At 39.6% G+C, this 6918-nt stretch overlaps 1 long non-coding RNA gene across 1 annotated transcript; it reads left to right on the top strand.

The window, feature by feature from the left end:
- Positions 1 to 2030: 2030 nt before the first annotated feature.
- LOC139070549 (uncharacterized) lies at positions 2031 to 4110 on the top strand. The gene is made up of 3 exons (XR_011521033.1): positions 2031 to 2884; positions 2962 to 3227; positions 3742 to 4110. It is a non-coding gene; the product is annotated as an uncharacterized lncRNA (long non-coding RNA).
- Positions 4111 to 6918: the final 2808 nt, after the last annotated feature.

The raw sequence follows: 6918 nt of genomic DNA, 5'->3' as shown, positions 1-6918 counted from the left end.
CACAAATCACGTTATTGATTTAGCAATGTGTTATTTATGAATTAACCTTAAGTAGTGAATTAATTCTTAGGATTTCTTGTGCGAGTAGTGTTCTTAAAGGAAAGAGAAAGAAAGAAAGAAAGTAAGAAAGATAGGTAGTTTAGGTAAGGGACAACCTGAAACTATTTGGTTGAATTGATAGTAAAAGTGGTTGTCCTAATTTCTAATTGAAGAGATCACATCGCAACATGAGTTTAGAACAGCAGTTATGGGAAGTGTTGTTGGATTAATTTCATCACACGCTTTAGGTCTTATTTTTCTTTCCACTGATTTAGCGTTAGGTTAAGTATTTCACACTTTCGCTTCAGTCTGACATTTGCTTGGTGTGTGAGGGCACAGAGACGTGTATGGACCGGGTGTTTGACTGTGTTTGTCTTGTTTGTTTGTTTATTTATCTATATGGGCATGGCCGAGCCTTGAGAAACATCAACAAAGCCATTGGACTATTCTGAGTAAATTAACCAATTTAAATTCAAATTCAGGATCCTGAAACAATTTGGTTATAACCTCTAATTGATGAAGGACATCTTAAGAATTCATTGTACAAGGCATCATCTCCAGTGTTGCCGGAACTGTTATAAAACCCATGCATGGTTGTATATTTTAGTTTGATCATTTATACTCATTGAATTATTGTTGTTTGCTTTATGTTTTAATTTCTGTGTAATTTTTTCTCTGTGACACAGGTGGAGATGCTGGTGGCAAAATGGATCCCACTCATTTCTTTCTCCCACACACATTCTTACTCTCTCCCTCTCTCTCTGTGTATGTGCATGTGTATGTGTTTGTGTGTCTGTGTGTGGGTCCATGTCGTGATGTCACTGTACCTTTAATTGCGCTTGCTGTTTGTAATTGTATGTGTCTGATGTTGAAGGTATCAGAGGCTAGGGTCAGTAAGAGCTAGGACATTTTTGTGCATAACCTCTAATCCCTAGGCGATCGGTTCGGGGAACTTCTGGTCCGGCCGGAGTGTGAATCTTCCTACCAACTATCTGCCGAGATCAATTGGACTGCACAAGCCGAGAAAGCCTTCATTGGACCAAAACCACGCACACGAAGATACTTCGCCTTCGGTGCCAGGCGTCTGGGTCCTGCTGAAGGTCACCAAAAGAAAGTGGACGGAACCGAGGTGGACCGGGCCATACAGGATCACGGAGAGGACGTCACACGCTGTCCGGCTGGACGGGAGGATCCTAACCTGGAAGAGAAGCAGCCGACATCTGCCTGACCAGAAAAAGTACCCAAGGACCAGGACGAGAAGCAGCTGACATCTGCCTAACCAGAAAAAGGATCCAAAAACCAGGAAGAGAAGTAGCTGACTGCAGTAGCGTGCCAAGCTACCAATTCTGCGGGACGAGGTAGCATGCCAAGCTGCCACCACATCCTGCAGGACGAGAATCGTGACATCATCACCCCCTGCAGCTGCCTGGAGCCAGTGGAGGGACCTCAACAGGGGGAAGAAGTAACCACCATACGAACATTCTACAAGGGTTATATTTAACACCCTCCATTTATTTTATCTGGGTTCTATTTCACACCCTCATTTATTTTACAAGGATTATATTTTACACCCTCCACCTGCTGACCCAATTATCCAGATGCCCTTGTTACTAGCCAATCCTAACATCTATTTGGGAGGGGAACCCTCTGATGATAGTGATGACTCTCATGATGAAGAAGATGATGTTAGAGTGTGAGAATGTTCAGTGATTTATGTAACAATCCCTTCACCTGTTCATTTCTATGAGTTTTTGATTGTGTTGTTTTTATTTTTTGACCATTGATGAGCTAGGCATGCTCACTCTGTGCCAAAAGGTGTTTGTCCCAAAATGGGAAGACATGGGGGAATTTTCCCTATTAACGTACGACAATTAGGGTTTTTCGCCCTCATACGGTGAGCATGCGATCCATTCATGTTGTAATGTGTTCAGTTAAAAATATGATCATGTTTTTTGTATTAGTTTACTGCTGGAAATATGAGAAAATGTAATCTGATTGATTGTTTGTATTGGTATTTTACAACTTTGCTTATTGGATTCTTTTTGATGGAATTTGGTGTTGTTGTTTTGATTTCTTATATCTTTATTGAACTCTTAAAAGAGTTCAAAAGGGGGATTGAAAATATATATCTCTCATATAAGCTCTTTCATATATTATTATAAGCTCTTTTATATGAACAAATATGTATCTCTCACTTATGCTCCTTATATATTATCATAAATACATTATTATATGCCTTTTCATGGAATCTTGTTATAATATCGAAAACATCTCTGTGCCTTTTCTGCTCAAGCTGAACAGCTGCATAAGGGAGTGAAAGTGTTCCTTCCTTCATTTCCTCAATACAAGAACAACTGTCTTTGTTAGCAAAGGATGTTGCAGGATGTGTCCTGATCATCTCAAGGTTGCATGTCCTTGGGATGAATTGGTCTTTCATTAACAAGGCTATTAGCTGACGTGCGTCTGCAGGTGCAGATGGCAGAATTACGTGTGTGTATGGCAAACTACGTATGTAACATTCCTGTAATCTTCAATAAAAATCAGCCGTTTTCAGCAGAACGGCGAGAGTCTGTCCGAAGCAACTGACGGGAGCAGGTCGCGGGACCTGCTGTATGTTGCAAAGGCTCTCCCTCATGAGCGGTGAAAACAGTGACTGGACTTCTGATCATTTGTCTCCACATTCTGCCAACTCAAAAGGTGTTTAACTCCATCTTCTCCGTACCCGTGCTTGGTCTAACAGAAGAAAGACCAACAAATTGAAGAGTTCCGAGTGGATTGGAAAATGGAGAGACTGCCACACAACAAGCAGATGGACTCCAGCAGTTGTGGAGTTTTAGTGTTGAAGGTATTTAATAAGCAATTGCATTTAATTGTATTTAACTAGAATTAAGTTAATTGCAATTACTGTAACATATTTTACAGTTTGCCGAACACTACCTTATGAGTGGAGAGGTTACTAGGGTGCTGTCCACTCCAGAAGCCATTGGGCTGCAACGCGCAGAAATTGCTTGCGAACTGCTAGAACATCAAAGTAAGTTGAGTCATGTGCTTTTGTATTGCAATAGCACTTTCAGTTTTGTTTAAAAACTGTTAGGTTGAACGCCAGTGTGTTTCTAGGTAATGCTGATGACTACTGTGTGGTTTGTTCCATGCTGGAAGCCGATCCTGAGTCCAGTATGATTGAAATGGTAAAACAAATAAACCACAAATGCAATATATAGTGGCTGGCAATAGTATTCGGCCCATTTGAACCTTTCTACATTTTGTCACATTACAGCCACAAACACGAATCAATTTTAATTGTAATCCTACGTGAAAGACCAATACAAAGTGGTGTACATGTGAGAAGTGGAATGACAATCACACATGATTCCAAACAATTTTTACAAATGAACAACTGAAAAGTGGGGTGTGCGTAATTATTCAGCCCCCTGAATCAATACTTTGTAGAACCACCTTTAGCTGCAATTACAGCTGCTAGTCTTTTAGGATATGTCTCTACCGGTCTCTAGCTGGTAGAGAAATTGGTCTTTCACGTGGAATTCCAATAAAATTGATTCTTGTTTGTGAATGCAATCTGACAAAATGTGGAAAAGTTCATGGGGGTTGAATACTTTTGCAAGCCACTGTAGTAATTATTTTCTCATGAAATTCGTAATGTTGGTTAACACACTTACACCCCCCTCCCTTCTCCCTCTCCAGGTGCAGTGTGAGAGTTGTCTCAGATGGGCACATTTTGGATGTGCTCAATATGAGAGCAGCCTGGTCAAGTACCTGTGCAACAAATGTGCATAATTTGTTATGAATACTATTTCTTTTTCAGTTCTTTGTCCCTGTGTTCTGTTGGATCTATAAATGTCAAATATATGTATCTGTGAATATATTCAGTAAATATATACTGTAACTATAATGGAGTGAGTTCATTGTCAAAGTTTATATAGTCAGGTGTTCCAATCACTTCAATGGTGACAGCTGCATAACTTAAGCACCTTGGCATGCAGACTGCTTCTACAAACAAGCTCCAAAGCGTGCTACCTTTGTTATTATAAACTAGAAGCATAAGAATTATGTGCCAAAACATGCTACCTTCGTTATTATAAACTAGAAGCATAAGAATTATGTGCCAAAACATGCTACCTTCGTTATTATAAACTAGAAGCATAAGGATTACGTGCCAAAGCGTGCTACCTTCGTTATTATAAACTAGAAGCATAAGAATTACGTGCCAAAGCGTGCTACCTTCATTATTATAAACTAGAAGCATAAGAATTACGTGCCAAAACATGCTACCTTCGTTATTATAAACTAGAAGCATAAGAATTACGTGCCAAAACATGCTACCTTCGTTATTATAAACTAGAAGCATAAGAATTATGTGCCAAAACATGCTACCTTCGTTATTATAAACTAGAAGCATAAGAATTACGTGCCAAAGCGTGCTACCTTCGTTATTATAAACTAGAAGCATAAAAATTACGTGCCAAAGCATGCTACCTTCGTTATTATAAACTAGAAGCATAAGAATTACGTGCCAAAACATGCTACCTTCGTTATTATAAACTAGAAGCATAAGAATTACGTGCCAAAGCATGCTACCTTCGTTATTATAAACTAGAAGCATAAGAATTACGTGCCAAAACATGCTACCTTCGTTATTATAAACTAGAAGCATAAGAATTACGTGCCAAAACATGCTACCTTCGTTATTATAAACTAGAAGCATAAGAATTACGTGCCAAAGCATGCTACCTTCGTTATTATAAACTAGAAGCATAAGAATTACGTGCCAAAACATGCTACCTTCGTTATTATAAACTAGAAGCATAAGAATTACGTGCCAAAGCATGCTACCTTCGTTATTATAAACTAGAAGCATAAGAATTACGTGCCAAAGCATGCTACCTTCGTTATTATAAACTAGAAGCATAAGAATTACGTGCCAAAGCATGCTACCTTCGTTATTAAAAACTAGAAGCATAAAAATTACGTGCCAAAACATGCAATCTTCGTTATTATAAACTAGAAGCATAAGAATTACGTGCCAAAACATGCCACCTTCGTTATTATAAACTAGAAGCATAAAAATTACGTGCCAAAACATGCTACCTTCGTTATTATAAACTAGAAGCATAAAAATTACGTGCCAAAGCATGCTACCTTCGTTATTATAAACTACAAGCATAAAAATTACGTGCCAAAACATGCTACCTTCGTTATTATAAACTAGAAGCATACAAATTACGTGCCAAAGCATGCTACCTTCGTTATTATAAACTAGAAGCATAAAAATTACGTGCCAAAACATGCTACCTTCGTTATTATAAACTAGAAGCATAAAAATTACGTGCCAAAACATGCTACCTTCGTTATTATAAACTAGAAGCATAAAAATTACGTGCCAAAGCATGCTACCTTCGTTATTATAAACTAGAAGCATAAAAATTACGTGCCAAAGCATGCTACCTTCGTTATTATAAACTAGAAGCATAAAAATTACGTGCCAAAGCATGCTACCTTCGTTATTATAAACTAGAAGCATAAAAATTACGTGCCAAAACATGCTACCTTTGTGAATATGACCTACAAGCACACTTTAATGGGTAAAAAGAAGTGTCAAACCGTACTGGCTTCATGAATAACAGCTACAAACATACTCTGATTGGCAAAGTTAAACTGTCATACCTACTTAAATTTGTGCTGGAATTATTGTTTGGCAGCAGAAATGTGCAGAGATTACGTACAGTAGGACATTTGGCCAAAGTAGGGCAGTTTGTCATGAGGCAGCGTAAAGTTATCCTACGGGTAGGACGTTTTGTCAAAGTAGGACGTTTTATCAGAGGACACCGTAAAATTATCCTACGGGTAGGACGTTTTGTCAAAGTAGGACGTTTTATCAGAACACCGGATGCGCTTTGCTTCCCTTTTTGTGTTGTGCGCATGCGCGCACATGCGCAGGAACGACGGGTAGGACGGTTTACCGGGTAGGAGAAATTCCCAGAACACCGGTCTCTGCCGAGCGGTGGAGGCTGTGTGCTGTTTTTCAATCGCCCAAACAGGATGAGACCAGCTGTCCAATTGCTGACAAGAATATCAAAGGGTAGGAATGGGAATGTATCCAATCAGTGTCGACGTTGTTTCAGAACGTTTCAGAAGCATGATGGGCGATGGAGCTACCGCCAAAGGTTTTGTTGGTGTTCGGTAGAACTCGGCAGAGTCATTTTTGGTCGTGACGCAGATGTAACATGGACGCCGCCAGTGACTACAACCAGATCTCAGCAGCCACTGAATTCAGTTCGGTCTCTTCTCCAGTATCCGTTCGAGAGGAGAACTATGGTGGAAAAACTTAATGTCAAAGAGCTTGGACCAGATCAGCCCGACGTAAAGATAAGCCAGCAGTACAAGGAGAGAGGTAAACTGTACACACGACGCTTCTCCCAAAATTGGTACACCAGGAAGGCTTGGCTAGCTGGATGCAATCACGCTAATTCGTTATTTTGCTTTACGTGTTTGTTATTCAAAACGGCTGGGACAGATAAGGCATGGATGAGTCAGGAGTTACGGACATGAAACATTTTTCTGAGAAGGTGAAGAAACACGAGTCATCCCGTGCACACATGGACAACAACACGGTGAAGCTAGCCATGCTAGGCAGCAGAGCTAACGTTGCCATGCAGGAAACAACAGCAGCTGGGTGCAGAGGTAAGCTGTCCATTACATTTCTGTGAACAAGACAATCAGAATCAGAAATCCTTGGTTGTCCCACAAACCGGGACATTTGTTTAATAACATGTTTAATGTGCAATAACTGTAAAAACTAATTTCAACACACATACTTATTATACATATTTAATCACGTAAATGTGTATTTCATGTAAATTT

The sequence above is a fragment of the Nothobranchius furzeri genome, chromosome 7 (assembly GCF_043380555.1).
Source record: "Nothobranchius furzeri strain GRZ-AD chromosome 7, NfurGRZ-RIMD1, whole genome shotgun sequence".
In the NCBI taxonomy this organism is placed as follows: Eukaryota; Metazoa; Chordata; class Actinopteri; order Cyprinodontiformes; family Nothobranchiidae; genus Nothobranchius; species Nothobranchius furzeri.
Note: the sequence above shows the minus strand (reverse complement) of the source record. Positions and strands in the feature narration are given on the sequence as shown.